Source organism: Nycticebus coucang, chromosome 2 (genome assembly GCF_027406575.1).
Source record: "Nycticebus coucang isolate mNycCou1 chromosome 2, mNycCou1.pri, whole genome shotgun sequence".
NCBI lineage: Eukaryota > Metazoa > Chordata > Mammalia > Primates > Lorisidae > Nycticebus > Nycticebus coucang.
In genome coordinates this window covers 30,725,756-30,742,292 of record NC_069781.1, presented here as the reverse complement: position 1 = coordinate 30,742,292, position 16,537 = coordinate 30,725,756, and the positions used below count along the sequence as shown (strand labels likewise).

Sequence of the window (16,537 nt, the reverse complement as noted above, 5' to 3'; positions counted from 1 at the left end):
GAAAGCAGAAAAAAACAGGTGCTGCCATCGTATTTGCAGACTCAATAGGCTTTAAACCAACTGAAATAAGGAAGGATAAGAATGGACACTTCATATTTGTTAAAGGTAATACTCAATATGATGAGATTTCAATTATTAATATCTATGCACCCAACCAGAACGCACCTCAATTTATAAGAGAAACTCTAACAGAAATGAGCAACTTGATTTCCTCCAGTTCCATAGTAGTTGGAGATTTTAACACCCCTTTAGCAGTGCTGGATAGATCCTCCAAAAAGAAGCTAAGCAAAGAAATTTTAGATTTAAACTTAACCATTCAACATCTAAACTTAATAGATATCTACAGACCATTTCATCCCAACAAAACTGAATACACATTCTTCTCATCAGCCCATGGAACATACTCCAAAATCGACCACATCCTAGGCCACAAATCTAACCTCAGAAAATTTTTAAAAATAGAAATTATTCCTTGCATTTTCTCAGACCATCATAGAATAAAAGTTGAACTCAATAACAACAGGAACCTGCATATCCATACAAAAACATGGAAGCTAAACAACCTAATGCTGAAGGATAGATAGGTTATAGATGAGAGTAAGAAGGAAATCACCAAATTTTTGGAACAAAACAACAATCAAGACACAAATTACCAGAACCTCTGTGATACTGCAAAGGCAGATGTAAGAGGGAAATTTATAGCACTGCAAGCCTTCCTCAAGAAAACAGATAGAGAGGAAGTTAATAACTTAATGGGACATCTCAAGCAACTGGAGAAGGAAGAACATTACAATCCCAAACCCAGCAGAAGAAAAGAAATAACCAAAATCAGAGCAGAACTAAATGAAATTGAAAACAAAAAAATTATACAACAGATCAATAAATCCAAAAGTTGGTTTTTTGAAAAGATCAATAAAATAGATAAACCTTTGGCCAACCCAACCAGGAAAAAATGAGTAAAATCTCTAACTTCATCAATCAGAAATGGTAATGATGAAATAACAACAGACCCCTCAGAAATTCAAAAAATCCTTAACAAATACTACAAGAAACTCTACTCTCACAAATATGAAAATCTGAAAGAAATCGACCAATACCTGGAAGTACGCCACCTACCAAGACTTAGCCAGAATGAAGTGGAAATGTTGAACAGGCCTATATCAAGTTCTGAAATAACATCAACTATACAAAATCTCCCTAAAAAGAAAAGCCTTAGGACCAGATGGCTTTACATCAGAATTCTACCAAACCAACTGGCGGCTCTGAAAAGCCATCTTTGCATTGTTCCTGGGTCCGGCTTCCTCCTCGTCGCAACCACCTCCACCGCGCTCCTCCTCCGCCGCTGCGGACTCCAGCAGCTTTATCGCCAGGGTCCCCGAACTCTCGCTTTCTTTTCCATCCCCCGCATCGGATCACCGACGTGCCCCACCATGTCAGACACAGCGGTGGACACCAGCTCCGAGATCCCCACCAAGGACTTAAAGGAGAAGAAGGAAGTTGTGGACGAGGCAGAGAATGGAAGAGATGCCCCTGCTAATGGGAACGTTAATGAGGAAAATAGGAGCAGGAGGCTGACAATGAGGTAGATGAAGAAGAGGAAGAAGGTGGGGAGGAAGAGGAAGAGGAGGAAGAAGGTGATGGTGAAGAAGAGGATGGAGATGAAGATGAGGAAGCTGAGGCCACCACGGGCAAAAGGGCAGCTGAAGATGATGAGGATGATGATGTTGATACCAAGAAGCAAAAGACTGAGGAGGATGACTAGACAGCAAAAAAGGAAAAGTTAAACTTAAAAAAAAAAAAAAAAAGGCCACCATGACCTATTCACCCTCCACTTCCCGTCTCAGAATCTAAACGTGGTCACCTTCGGGTAGAGAGGCCTGCCCGCCCGCCCACCGCAGGCAGTGCCACCCGCAGATGACATGCGCTCTTCACTACCCCACCAAAACCACGAGAATTTGCAACAGGGGAGGAAAAAAGAACCAAAACTTCCAAGGCCCTGCTTTTTTTCTTAAAAGTACTTTAAAAAGGAAATTTGTTTGTATTTTTTATTTACATTTTATATTTTTGTACATATTGTTAGGGGTCAGCCATTTTTAATGACCTCAGATGACCAAACCAGCCTTCAGAGCGGTCTCTGTCCTACTTCTGTCTCTGACTTTACTTGTGGTGTGACCATGTTCATTATAATCTCAAAGAAGAAAAAAAACCTTGTAAAAAAAGCAAAAACAACAACAAAAAACAATCTTATTCCGAGCATTCCAGTAACTTTTTTTGTGTATGTACTTAGCTGTACTATAAGTAGTTGGTTTGTATGAGATGGTTAAAAAGGCCAAAGATAAAAGATTTCTTTTTTTTCCTTTTTTTTTTTTTGTCTATGAAGTTGCTGTTTATTTATTTATTTATTTTTTGGCCTGTTTGATGTATGTATGAAACAATGTTGTCCAACAATAAACCGGAATTTTATTTTCCTGAGTTGTTCTAAAAAAAAAAAAAAAAAAAAGAATTCTACCAAACCTTTAAAGAAGAACTAGTACCTATATTACTAAACCTCTTCCAAAATATAGAAAAAGAAGGAATAGTACCCAACACATTCTATGAAGTAAACATCACACTGATCCCCAAAGGGAAAGACCCGACAAGAAAAGAAAATTATAGACCAATATCACTAATGAATATTGATGCTAAAATACTCAATAAGATCCTAAGAAACAGAATCCAACAACACATCAAAAAAATTACACACCACGACCAAGTGGGATTTATCCCAGGGTCTCAAGGCTGGTTCAATATACATAAATCAATAAATGTAATTCAGCACATAAACAAACTAAAAAATAAAGACCATATGATTCTTTCAATTGATGCACAAAAAGCTTTTGATAATATCCAGCATCCTTTCATGATCAGAACACATAAGAAAATTGGTAAAGAAGGGACATTTCTTCAACTGATAGAGGCCATTTACAGCAAACTCACAGCCTGGGACCAGATGTCTTCACGTCAGAATTCTACCAAACCTTTAAAGAGGAACTAGTACCTATATTACTCAACCTGTTTCAAAGCATATAAAAAGAAGGAATACTACTCAACATGTTCTATGAAGCAAACATCACCCTGATCCCCAAACCAGGAAAAGACCCAACAAGAAAAGAAAATTATAGACCAATATCACTAATGAATATAGATGCAAAAATATTCAACAAGATTCAAACAGAATCCAGCAACACATCAAACAAATTATACATCATGACCAAGTCAGTTTTATCCCAGGGTCTCAAGCCTGGTTCAATATACATAAATCTATAAATATAATTCAGCACATAAATAAATTAAAAAACAAAGACCATATGATTCTCTCAATTGATGCAGAAAAAGCTTTTGATAATATCCAGCATCCCTTCATGATCAGAACACTTAAGAAAATTGGTAAAAAAGGGACATTTCTTTATTTTTTTATTTTTTTATTTTTTTTTACTGTTGGGGATTCATTGAGGGTACAATAAGCCAGGTTACACTGATTGCAATTGTTAGGTAAAGTTCTTGCAATCATGTCTTGCCCCCATAAAGTGTAACACACACCAAGGCCCCACACCCCTCCCTCCGTCAAAAAGGGACATTTCTTAAACTGATAGAGGCCATCTACAGCAAACCCACAGCCAATATCATATTGAATGGAGTTAAATTGAAATCATTTCCACTCAGATCAGGAACCAGACAAGGTTGCCCATTGTCTCCATTGCTTTTTAACATTGCAATGGAATTTTTAACCATCGCAATTAGGGAAGAAAAGGCAATCAAGGGTGTCCACATAGGGTCAGAAGAGATCAAACTTTCACTCTTCACAGATGATATGATTGTATATCTGGAAAATACCAGGGATTTTACTATAAAACTCTTAGAACTGATCAAGGAATACAGTAACGTCTCACGTTACAAAATCAATATTCACAAATCAGTAGCCTTTATATATACCAACAATAGTCAAGGTGAAAAAACAGTTAAGGATTCTATTCCATTCCCAGTAGTGCCAAAGAAGATGAAATATTTGGGAGTTTATCTAACAAAGGATGTGAAAGATCTCTACAAAGAGAACTATGAAACTTTAAGAAAAGAAATAGCTGAAGATGTTAACAAATGGAAAAACATACCATGTTCATGGCTGGGAAGAATCAACATTGTTAAAATGTTTATACTACCCAAAGCAATATATAATTTTCATGCAATTCCTATTAAAGCTTCATTGACATATTTTAAAGATCTTGAAAAAAATAATACTTTGTTTTACATGGAATCAGAAAAAACCTCAAATAGCCAAAACATTACTCAGCAATAAAAATACAGCAGGAGGAATCACACTACCAGACCTGAGACTGTACTATAAATCGATAGTGATCAAAACAGCATGGTACTGGCACAAAAACAGAGAAGTAGATGTCTGGAACAGAATATAGAACCAAGAGATGAATTCAGCTACTTACTGTTATTTGATCTTTGACAAGCCCATTAAAAATATTCAGTGGGGAAAAGATTCCCTATTTAACAAATGGTGCTGGGTGAACGGGCTGGCAACCTATAGAAGATTGAAAATGGACCCGCGCCTTTCACCATTAACTGAGATAGACTCTCACTGGATAAAAGATTTAAACTTAAGATATGAAACTGTAAAAATACTTGAAGAACATGCAGGGAAAACTCTTGAAGGAATCGGCCTGGGTGAATATTTTATGAGGAGTACTCCCCAGGTAATTCAAGCAGTATCAAAAATACACTACTGGGATCTGATCAAACTAAAAAGCTTCTGCACAGCCAAGAACATAGTAAGTAAAGCAAACAGACAGCCCTCAGAATGGGAGAAAATATTTGCAGGTTATACCTCCAACAAAGGTCTAATAACCAGAATCCATAGAGAACTCAAATGTATTAGCCAGAAAAGAACACGTGATCCCATCTCAGGGTGGGCAAGAGACGTGAAGAGAAACCTCTAAAGAAGACAGACGCATGATCTACAAACACATGAAAAAAAGCTCATCATCCTTAATCATCAGAGAAATGCAAATCAAAACTACTTTGAGATATCACCTAACCCCAGTAAGAGTCGCCCACATAACAAAATCCCAAAACCAGAGATGTTGCCGTGGATGTGGAGAAAAGGGCACATTTCTACACTGCTGGTGGGAATGGACACTAATATGTTCCGTCTGGAAGGACGTTTGGAGAATACTTAGAGACCTAAAAATAGACCTGCCATTCGATCCTATAATTCCTTTACTAGGCTTATCCTCAGAAGACCAAAAATCACAATATAACAAAGACATCTGTACCAGAATGTTTATTGCAGCCCAATTCATAATTGCTAAGTTATGGAAGAAGCCCAAGTGCCCATCGACCCACGTATGGACTAGAAAATTGTGGTACATGTATACCATGGAATATTATGCAGCCTTAAAGAAAGATGGAGACTACTTCTTTCATGTTTACATGGATGGAGCTGGAACATATCTTCTTAGCAAAGTATCTCAGGAATGGAAGAAAAAGTATCCAATGTATTCAGCCCTACTATGAAGCTAAATTATAGCTTTCACATGAAGGCTATAACCCAACTATAGCACAAGACTATGAGGAAAGGGCCAAGGAAGAGGAAGGGAGGGGGGAGGTTAGGGTGGAAGGAGAGTTATGGGTGGGGCCACACCTATGGTGCATCTTAGAATGGGTACAGGCGAAACTTACTAAAGGCAGAATACAAATGTATACATACAATAACTAAGAAAATGCCATGAAGGCTACGTTAAACAGTTTGATGAGATTATTTCAGATTGTATATGAAACCAGCACATTGTACCCTTTGCTTGCACTAATGTACGCAGCTATTATTTAACAATAAAAAAAAAATTCCCTGGTCCAGATGGCTTTACACCAGAATTCTATCAAAATTTCAAAGAGGAGCTTATACCCATACTGCAGAAATTATTCCAAACAATTGAGAAGATAGGAATCTTCCCCAACACATTGTATGAAGCAAACATCATCCTTATAACAAAACCAGGAAAAGATCCAACTAAAAGGGAGAACTTTAGACCAATTTCACTAATGAACATAGATGCAAACATTCTCAATAGAATCCTAGCTAACAAATTACAGCTACACATTATGATTATCATTCATCACTATCAAGCAGGTTTCATTCCAGGGATGCAAGTCTGATTTAACATACTGCATGTCCATAAACATAATTCACCATATCAACAGAAGCATAGGATCACCCTATGATCCTCTCAATAGATGCAGAAAAAGCATTTGATAAAATTCAGTATCCTTTTCCAATTAGAACATTTAAGAATGTAGGCATAGGTGGCACATTTCTTAATCTGACTGAAGCCATCTACAACAAATCCACAGCTAATACTATACTGAATAGAGTAAAACTGAAAGCTTTTCCACTTAGAACTGGAACCAGACAAGGTTGTCCTCTACCACCACTACTATTCAACACAGTGCTGGCAGTTCTCCCTACTACAATCAGGCAAGAGAAGTAAATAAAGGGCATCCAAAGGGGGAAGAGAAGGTCAAACTCTCACTCTTTGCTGATGATATGCTGTTATACTCAGAGAACTTCAAAGACTCAACCCCAAGACTCCTAGAAGTGATCAAAAAATACAACAATGCCTCAGGATATGAAATCAATGTCCACAAATAAGTAGCTTTTGTATAAGTCAATAACAACCAAAATGAGAAACTAATCAAGGACACAATTCCCTTCATAGTAGCTTCAAAAAAAATGAAATACCTAGGAATATACATAACAAAAAAGTGAAAGATCTCTACAAAGAAAATTATGAAATCCTAAGAAAAGAAATAGTACAAGACACCACCAAATGGAAGAACATACCATGCTCATGGCTGGGAAGAATCGACATGGTCGAAATGTCTATACTTCCTAAAGCAATCTGCAGATTCAATGCCATCCCCATTAAAATACCATCATTATACTTTCAAGGTTTGGAAAAAAATAATTCTTCATTTTGTATGGTACCAGAAGAAACCCCATATAGGCAAGGCAATTCTTAGTAATAAAAACAAAGCCAGGAGTATCACCATAGCAGATTTTCAGCTATACTGGAAGGCTATAGTAATCAAAACAGCATGGTATTGGCACAAAAATAGAGTCATTGACACTAGGAACTGAATAGAAAACCATGAGATGAAACTAATTTCTTTTGGCCTCCTGATATTTGATAAACCAAACAAGAACATACACTGGAGGAAAAAATTCCTATTTAAGAAATGGTGATAGGAGAACTGGATAACCACATGTAAAAGACTGAAACTGTACCTACACCTCTTGCACTTCAAAAATTGATTCAAGACAGATAAAAGATTTAAATCTAAAGCAGGAAACAATAGAAATTCTCCAAGAAAGTGTGGAGAAAACACTTGCAACTATCAGCCTAGGGAAAGACTTTATGAAGAAGACTTCCATTTCAATTGCAACAACAAAAATAAACAAATGAAACTTAATTTAACTGAAAAACTTCTGTAAAGCTAAGGAAACAACAATCACAGCAAACAGACAACCTTAAGAATGGGGAAAAATTGCATATTATAAATTGGACAAAAACTTGATAACTAGGATCCATAGAGAACTCAAATTAATCAACAAAAAAAGACCCAACAATCCCATCTATCACTGGGCAAGAGACATGAATAGAACCTTCTGTAAAGAAGACAGATGAATGGCTAACAAACATATGAAAAAATGCTCATGGTCCCTAATCATCAGAGAATCGCAACTCAAAACTACCCTCAGATGTCACCTAACCCCAGTGAAATTGGCCCACATCACAAAGTCTCAAAACTTCAGATGCTGGTGTGGATGTGGAGAAAAGGGAACACTTTTACACTGCTAGTGGGACTGCAAACTAATGCAACCTTTTTTTGGAAAGAAGTATGGAGAATCCTCAAAGAACTCAGATTACACCTCCTATTTGATCCTGCAATCCCATTACTAGGCATCTACCCAGAAGAAAAAACATCCTTTTATCATAAGTTGCACTAGACTGTTTATAACAGCTCAATTTACAATTGCCAAAATGGAGAAACAGCCTAAATGCCCACCAACCCAGGAATGGATTAACAAGTTGTGGTATATTTATTTATACAATGGAATACTATTCAGCCATTAAAAAAGATGGAGACTTTACATCTCTTGTATTAACCGGATGGAGGTGGAATACATCCTTCTTAGTAAAGCATCACAGGAATGGAGAAGCAAGAACCCAATGTACTCAATTCTAATATGAAGGTAGTAGACAAGCTAATACAAAGTGGAGTAGGGGAATGAGGGATCAAGGAGAGGGGAGGAAGGAGGGGGATGGGTGGTCCCCGTGTATGGCATACCTCTTAGAGACAGGAAACAATTATAAGAGAGACTTTAACAAATACAATCAGTGCAACCTAATCCTTTGTACACTCAACGAATCCCAAACAATAAAAAAAGGTACGATAAAAAGAAACTATATTTTCCAAAACATAACAAAACAATTTTGTGGAAAGAATGCCCTCGCTTTACCTTTGTGCATATTGGTTCAATATCTGGCTTAACTGATGAGAGCTGGGCTTCCTTATCTGCTTCTGTATTGGATCTCTTATACCACGTTGTTTCACTTGAAGTCTATAAAGAAAATCCAGCCTCACACAGAAATGTGGTTGGGGAAGGGAGAAATATCCTAATCGTTTTTTCAGATAATTGTCATTTTTTATTGGTACTGTACAAAAACTCAATGTGTAGTAGCTTCTTTTTTTTTTTTAATTTTTTTATTAAATCATAAGTGTATACAATGATATGATTATGGGGCATCATATACTCACTTCATAAACCATTTGACACATTTTTATCCCAGTGGTTAACATAGCCTTTCCGGCGTTATCTCAGTTACTGTGCCAAAACATTTATATTCTACATTTACCAAGTTTCGCAAATACCCCTGTAATCTAATGCACCACAGGTGTGATCCCACCGATTCCCCTCCCTCTACCCACCCCCCCCTTTCCCACTTCCCCCTATTGTTAAGTTGTAGCTGGGTTATAGCTTTCATGTGAGAGTCCCAAATTAGTTTCATAGTAGGGCTGTGTACATTGGATATTTTTTCTTCCATTCTTGGGATACTTTACTAAGAAGAATATGTTCCAGCTCCATCCATGTAAACCTGAAAGAGGTAAAGTCTCCATCTTTCTTTAAGGCTGCATAGTATTCCATGGTATACATATACCACAATTCATTAATCCATTCGTGGATCGATGGGCACTTCGGCTTTTTCCATGACTTAGCAATTATGAATTGGGCTGCAATAAACATTCTGGTACAAATATCTTTGTTATGTTGTGATTTTTGGTCTTCTGGGTATATGCCCAGCAGAGGAATTACAGGATTGAATGGCAGATCTATTTTTAGATCTCTGAGTGTTCTCCATATATCCCTCCAAAAGGAATGTATTAATTTGCATTCCCACCAGCAGTGCAGAAGTGTTCCCTTTTCTCCGCATCCACGCCAACATCTCTGGTCTTGAGATTTTGTGATATAGGCTAGTCTCATTGGAGTTAGATGATATCTCAAAGTAGTTTTGATTTGCATTTCTCTGATGATTAAAGATGATGAGCATTTTTTCATATGTCTGAAGGCCGTGCGCCTGTCTTCTTCAGAGAAGTTTCTCTTCAAATCCCTTGCCCAGCCTGCGATGGGATCCCTTGTTTTTTTCTTGCTGATGCGTTTGAGTTCTCTGTGGATTCTGGTTATTAAACCTTTGTCAGAGTTATACCCTGCAAATATCTTCTCCCATTCTGAGGGCTGTCTGCTTGCTCTGCTTACTGTGTTCTTAGCTGTGCAGAAGCTTTTTAGTTTGATCAAGTCCCAGTAGTGTATTTTTGAAGCTGCTTCAATTGCCCGGGGGGTTCTCCTCATGAAATACTCACCCAGACCAATTTCTTCAAGGGTTTTCCCTGCATTCTCCTCTAGTATTTTTATAGTTTCATGTCTTAAGTTTAAATCTTTAATCCAATGAGAGTCTATCTTAGTTAATGGTGAAAGGTGTGGGTCTAATTTCAGTCTTCTGCAGGTTGCCAGCCAGTTCACCCAGCACCATTTGTTAAATAGGGAATCTTTTCCCCACTGAATGTTTTTAATTGGCTTGTCAAAAATCAAATAGCGGTAAGTAGCTGGATTCATCTCTTGGTTCTCTATTCTATTCCAGATATCTACTTCTCTGTTTTTGTGCCAATACCATGCTGTTTTGATCACTATCGATTTGTAGTAAAGTCTGAGGTCTGGTAGTGTGATTCCTCCTGTTTTGTTTTTATTTCTGAGTAATGTCTTGGCTATTCGAGGTTTTTTCTCATTCCATATAAAACGAAGTAATGTTTTTTCAAGATCTTTAAAATATGACAGTGGAGCTTTAATAGGGAGTGCGTTGAAAGTATATATTGCTTTGGGTAGTATGGACATTTTGATAATGTTGATTCTTCCTAGCCATGAGCATGGTATGTTTTTCCATTTGTTAACATTTTCAGCTATTTCTTTTCTTAGAGTTTCATAGTTCTCTTTATAGAGATCTTTCACGTCTTTTGTTAGGTAAATTCCCAAATATTTCATCTTCTTTGGCACTACTGTGAATGGGATAGAGTCCTTAACTGCTTTTTCAATTTGACTGTTGTTGGTGTATATAAAGGCTACCGATTTATGAATGTTGATTTTGTAACCTGAGACGCTGCTGTATTCCTTGATCACTTCTAGGAGTTTTGTAGTAGAGTCCCTAGTGTTTTCCAGATACACAATCATATCATCTGCGAAGAGCGAGAGTTTGATCTCTTCTGACCCTATATGGATACCCTTGATCGCCTTTTCTTCCCTAATTGCGGTGGCTAAAACTTCCATTACAATGTTGAAAAGCAATGGAGACAATGGGCAGCCTTGTCTGGTTCCTGATCTGAGTGGAAATGATTCCAATTTAACTCCATTCAATATGATATTGGCTGTGGGTTTGCTGTAGATAGCCTCTATCAGTTTAAGAAAAGTCCCTTCTAGACCAATTTTCTTGAGTGTTCTGATCATGAAGGGATGCTGGATATTATCAAAAGCTTTTTCTGCATCAATTGAGAGAATCATATGGTCTTTGTTTTTTAATTTGTTTATGTGCTGAATTACATTTATAGATTTACGTATATTGAACCACCCTTGAGACCCTGGGATAAAACCAACTTGGTCATGATGTATAATTTGTTTGATGTGTTGCTGGATTCTGTTTGTTAGGATCTTGTTGAATATTTTTGCATCTATATTCATTAGTGATATTGGTCTATAATTTTCTTTTCTTGTTGGGTCTTTTCCTGGTTTGGGGATCAGGGTGATATTTGCTTCATAGAACGTGTTGGGTAGTCTTCCTTCTTTTTCTACATTTTGGAACAGGTTGAGTAATATAGGTACTAATTCCTCTTTAAAGGTTTGGTAGAATTCTGACGTGAAACCATCTGGTCCCGGGCTTTTCTTTTTAGGGAGGTTTTGTATAGTTGATGCTATTTCTGAACTTGATATGGGTCTGTTCAACATTTCCACTTGATTCTGGTTAAGTCTTGGAAGGTGGCGTGCTTCCAAGTATCGGTCTATTTCCTTCAGATTTTCATATTTCTGAGAATAAAGTTTCTTGTAATATTCATTAAGGATTTTTTGGATTTCTGATGAGTCTGTGGTTATTTTGTCTTTGTTGTTTCTGATTGATGATATTAGAGATTTTACTCTTTTTTTCCTGATTAGGTTGGCCAGAGGTTTATCTATTTTATTGACCTTTTCAAAAAACCAGCTTTTTGATTTATTGATCTGTTGTATTATTCTTTTGTTTTCAATTTCATTTAATTCTGCTCTAATTTTGGTTATTTCTTTTCTTCTACTGGGTTTGGGGTTGGAATGTTCTTCCTTTTCCAGTTGCGTGAGATGTCCCATTAAGTTGTTAACTTCCTCTCTTTCCGTTCTCTTGAGGAAGGCTTGCAGTGCTATAAATTTCCCTCTTAGAACTGCCTTTGCAGTGTCCCAGAGGTTCTGATAGCTTGTGTCTTCATTGTCATTTTGTTCCAAAAAATTGGTGATTTCTTTCTTAATCTCATCTCTGACCCAGCTATCATTCAGCATAAGGTTATTTAACTTCCATGTTTTTGTATGGGTATGCAGATTCCTGTTGTTACTCAATTCAAGTTTTATTCCATGATGGTCCGAGAAGATGCACGGAATAATTTCTATTCCTTTAAATTTACTGAGGTTAGACTTGTGACCTAAAATGTGATCAATTTTGGAGTAAGTTCCGTGGGCTGATGAGAAGTATGTGTATTCAGTTTTGTTGGGATGAAATGTTCTGTAGATGTCTGCTAAATCTAAATATTGGATGGTTAGGTTTAAATCTAAGATTTCTTTGCTCAGCTTCTTTCTGGAGGATCGATCCAACACTGCCAAGGGAGTGTTGAAATCTCCAACGATTATGGAGCTGGAGGAAATCAAGTTACTCATGTCTGTTAGAGTTTCTCTTATAAATTGAGGTGCATTCTGGTTGGGTGCATAGATATTAATAATTGAGATCTCGTCATATTGAGTATTACCCTTAACAAATATGAAGTGACCATTCTTGTCCTTCCTTACTTTTGATGGTTTAAAGCCTACTGTATCTGCAAATAAAATTGCAACACCTGCTTTTTTCTGATTACCATTTGCCTGAAATATGGATGACCATCCTTTCACCCTGAGTCTGTATTTGTCTTTTAAGTTGAGATGTGACTCTTGTATGCAACAAATATCTGGCTTAAGTTTTTGTATCCAGTCAGCTAACCTATGCCTCTTTAGAGGACAGTTTAAGCCGTTCACATTGATGGAGAGTAAGGATAAGTCTGGTGGAATTTTGGGTATCGAGTTTTTCAAAGGTCCAGTGGACATTTTTAATCCTTTCGCCAGTGTGGAAGTTGGAGTTTGATCCGAAGTTTCTGAGTGAGTTTACTTTTGTGGTATAGGATTGGGTTGGTCATTGTGGAGGATAGGTCTGAGAACATCCTGAAGAGCTGGTTTACTTATGGCAAATTTTTTCAACATATGAATGTCATTGAAGTATTTAATTTCTCCATCATAGATGAAACTCAGTTTAGCTGGATACAAGATCCTGGGTTGAAAGTTTTTTTGCTTTAGGAGATTAAAAGTTGATGACCAGCCTCTTCTTGCTTGAAAAGTTTCAGCAGAGAGATCTGCAGTTATTCTAATATTCTTACCTTTGTACGTTATAGTTTTCTTTCGCCGGGCTGCTTTGAGAATCTTCTCTTTCATGTTAACTTTAGTGAAGCTAATTATGATATGTCTGGGAGATGGCTTTTTGGGGTTGAATCGTGCTGGGGTTCTGAAGCTGTCTGCTATCTGAATTTCAGATTCTCTAGGCATGTCTGGAAAATTTTCTTTCATAATTTCATGTAGAAGGGCCTCTGTGCCCTTGGCTGCCACGTCATCAGCCTCCGAAATTCCTATAACCCTTATGTTATGTTTTTTCGAATTATCTGAGAGCTCTCTGAGTGAGTGATCCGTTTTTGCTCTCCATTTCTCTTCCTCTTTGAGAGATTGGGAGCGTTCGAAGACTTTATCTTCAATGTCAGAAATCCTTTCTTCTGCTTGCTCCATTCTGTTACTGAGGGATTCTACTGTATTTTTCATATCTTTGAGGGCTGTAAGTTCTTGTTTCAGTGTGTCTAAGTCTTTGGTGGTTTTGTCTTTAAATTCGTTAAATTCTTGAGACAGTTTTTGAATTTCTCCTCGAATTCCTAATTCCATTTTATTAATCTTGTCTGCAAACCAAATTCTGAATTCGACTTCTGACATCTCAGCCAGTTGTTTATGAATGGGATCTTCAATCACATCTGCCGTATCTTTTCTTGGGGGGGTTGATCTATTCTGGTTATTCATGTTACCAGAGTTTTTCCGCTGATTCCGCCCCATGGTTTACTCCCTTTGGTTTTTCCCCTGGGGTTTTATCGAGGGCCCGTACAGTGTTGTGGCCTGAGAAACTGGGGCCCTGTCTGGTGTGGTGGAGCAAAGTGGTTCTGTCTTGTTTTCAGCTGGTTTCTGTTCTATCCTATTGCAACTTCTACTCTGGCTTGAAGTCTCAGCTGTGTGGAAAAATCAGCAATTAAGTCACCCCGCCTGCCCACCTCTGGCCCCAGTTGGAAAAGGAGAATCAAACCTTCCTACAATCGCACACCCAGGGCACCACCTGAAAAGTCCTCAGTCTATTAGCCCAGTTCAAAAGGTCCGAATCAACTGTCTCAATCGGCACTTGTCTCAGGTGGAAGGGTTCAAGAGGTCTCTGGGAACTGGATCACAGGGGCCTGGTGACTCCTCTGAGACAGCTCACCCCAGTGCAGCGTGGAGTCAGGAGGAGCCACCCCGCAAACAGAGCAGTCTGGGAAGGTTGACGTCTCCTTCCCCACTTTGCCCCTCCGTCGGACCCAGTCACTGGTATCTCTGCAGATGGCTAACCCAGTTGCCTGCAGTGAACAGACACTCCAGGGGTTTGCACCTGCCTGAATCGCGAGGAAGTCTGCCAGGCCCCCGCAGACTGCCGCTATCTAGCAGGAGGAGATGGGGCCTGACATCTTTGAGTGTTTGATGCAGGTGATGGGAAGGAGGTGTTCACTCAGGCTTAGCCCCGTCCCTGATGGATGCTGCTAACAGAACAGAACAGAACAGACAACTTTGTGAGGTTCTGTCTCTGTTCCTGTCGTCGCCTACAGGAGACGGGCTGTTTTGAGTTCAAACGTCTTTGCTGCTGGAGAATTGCGTCTGAACACCTCTCTGGGTCGGCCCCGCCCTGGAGGCTTCTGGGTTTGTGAGCCGTGACACAGGTGGCCTCCTCTGGTTGCCCAGGGAGACAGGGGGTGTGGCCTCAGAATATCCAGAAGTGAGCGTTCTGCCGTTAAAGAAAAAACGGCTGTTGATCTACCTCCAGGGAACTGCTGCTCTGGTGTGGGCACTCAGGCGACCCTTTTCTCCTCTGTCCCGCGCCCCAGAGTCAGCACTGAGCGGCCGCAGTTTGTGCTGGGTCCACACTCCTTAAGAGATCCCCCAAGAATCAGAACTCTTGGGGGATGGGCCCCCAGACCCGGATTGGGAGTGGGGCGGGGGGAAGCTAGAGTTTCATTCAGTTTCACGCAATACTACGGTCCGGGGAGGGCTCCTGCACTGCACCGCAGGGAAGTGCCGCCAAGGCTTGATTTTCCCTCAGCAGAGTGCCCTCTCCTCGCTCACGTATCCCAGAGTCAGCGCTGACCTGATGCAGCTCAGGCACTGTGCACTCCCCTCGAGAAATCACCCAAGGAGCCGAACTCCGGAGGGATAGGCCCTCAGACCCCAAGTGAGAGTAGGGGCTCTCAGCTCTCAGTGGGGAGGCCAGAGTCTTATTCAGTCTTGTGCCCGGGGAGGGCTCCGTGTAGTAGCTTCTTAAAAATTAGTTCCTGTGTGGAATCTCAATGAACATTAACAAACTTTTGTACATTAAAATCCACTGGTTCAGCTTGTATTTTGAATGGTTCTTTTACACACACATGTTTTATAACATGACCTATTGGTCATTTGGAAAATATTCACTTACTGAATTTCATAGCTCTTCCAGACTTTGGCACATTTTCTTTTTGTCATCATTGTTGTTGTTATTGTTGTTGTTGTTGTTGTTGTTGTTGCAGTAGTCATTGTTGTTTTAGCTGGCCCAGGCCAGGTTTGAACTCTCCAGCCTCAGTGTATGTGGCCAGTACATTACCCACTGAGCACAGGCACTGCCCACACATTTTCTTTATAGTAATCTCTCAAAACCTTTACTGTATGAGAGAATGAGGAGGAGGAATGGCAAATATTATCTTAGTATTATTGTGAAAATAGTTTTGACTTTGGAGATCTCCTGGAAGAATCTCAGTGACCACACAGTGGTTCACAGACCACCTTTCAGGAACTGTTGCTCTGGAATAAAGGATAGATGATGACCACTGGGGAGTCCAGATGTGAGTGGCTGGACCGCAACTGGCTAAAGGCATGAAATGCACAGAAAACTGAAACTTAGAGAAAAGATCGGTCTCATGGCTACAAAAAAAGCCAGATATGGCTGCTTTTACAGGTGCTTCAGGCCCATGAGCAGCAAGAAATATTTGAGAAGCATCAGAGAAACCCAGTCCCCAGTAGGGAGGACTCACTCTCTGAAAGCAGGGTCAGGGAATTAATTTATCACTGAAGATACTCTCTTCCTCCCTTCTCAGCTAGACAGTACCTAGAAGTGTAAAGGGGTAGCAGCTGGATGGTGCTGGGCCAACAGAGGCCAGGAGTGAAGTGTTTAGGATGTGTACTGGCACAGTGACATGCATAGAAGGAGCATGTGCTAATTCTTTTTGTTTTTCTTTTCAAAGAAATTATTATAATTATTTTTTAATTTCAGAATATTACAGGGATGCACACATTTTGGTTATATATTTTGCTTTTGTACAT

General features: G+C 39.1%; 1 pseudogene across 1 annotated transcript; it reads left to right on the top strand.

Moving 5' to 3' along the window:
- The first annotated feature begins 1,263 nt into the window (after nt 1–1,263).
- On the top strand, nt 1,264–1,787 carry LOC128568769 (prothymosin alpha-like; annotated as a pseudogene). The gene has a single exon (XR_008375225.1). The product of XR_008375225.1 is annotated as a prothymosin alpha-like (transcript).
- The last annotated feature ends 14,750 nt before the right edge of the window (nt 1,788–16,537 follow it).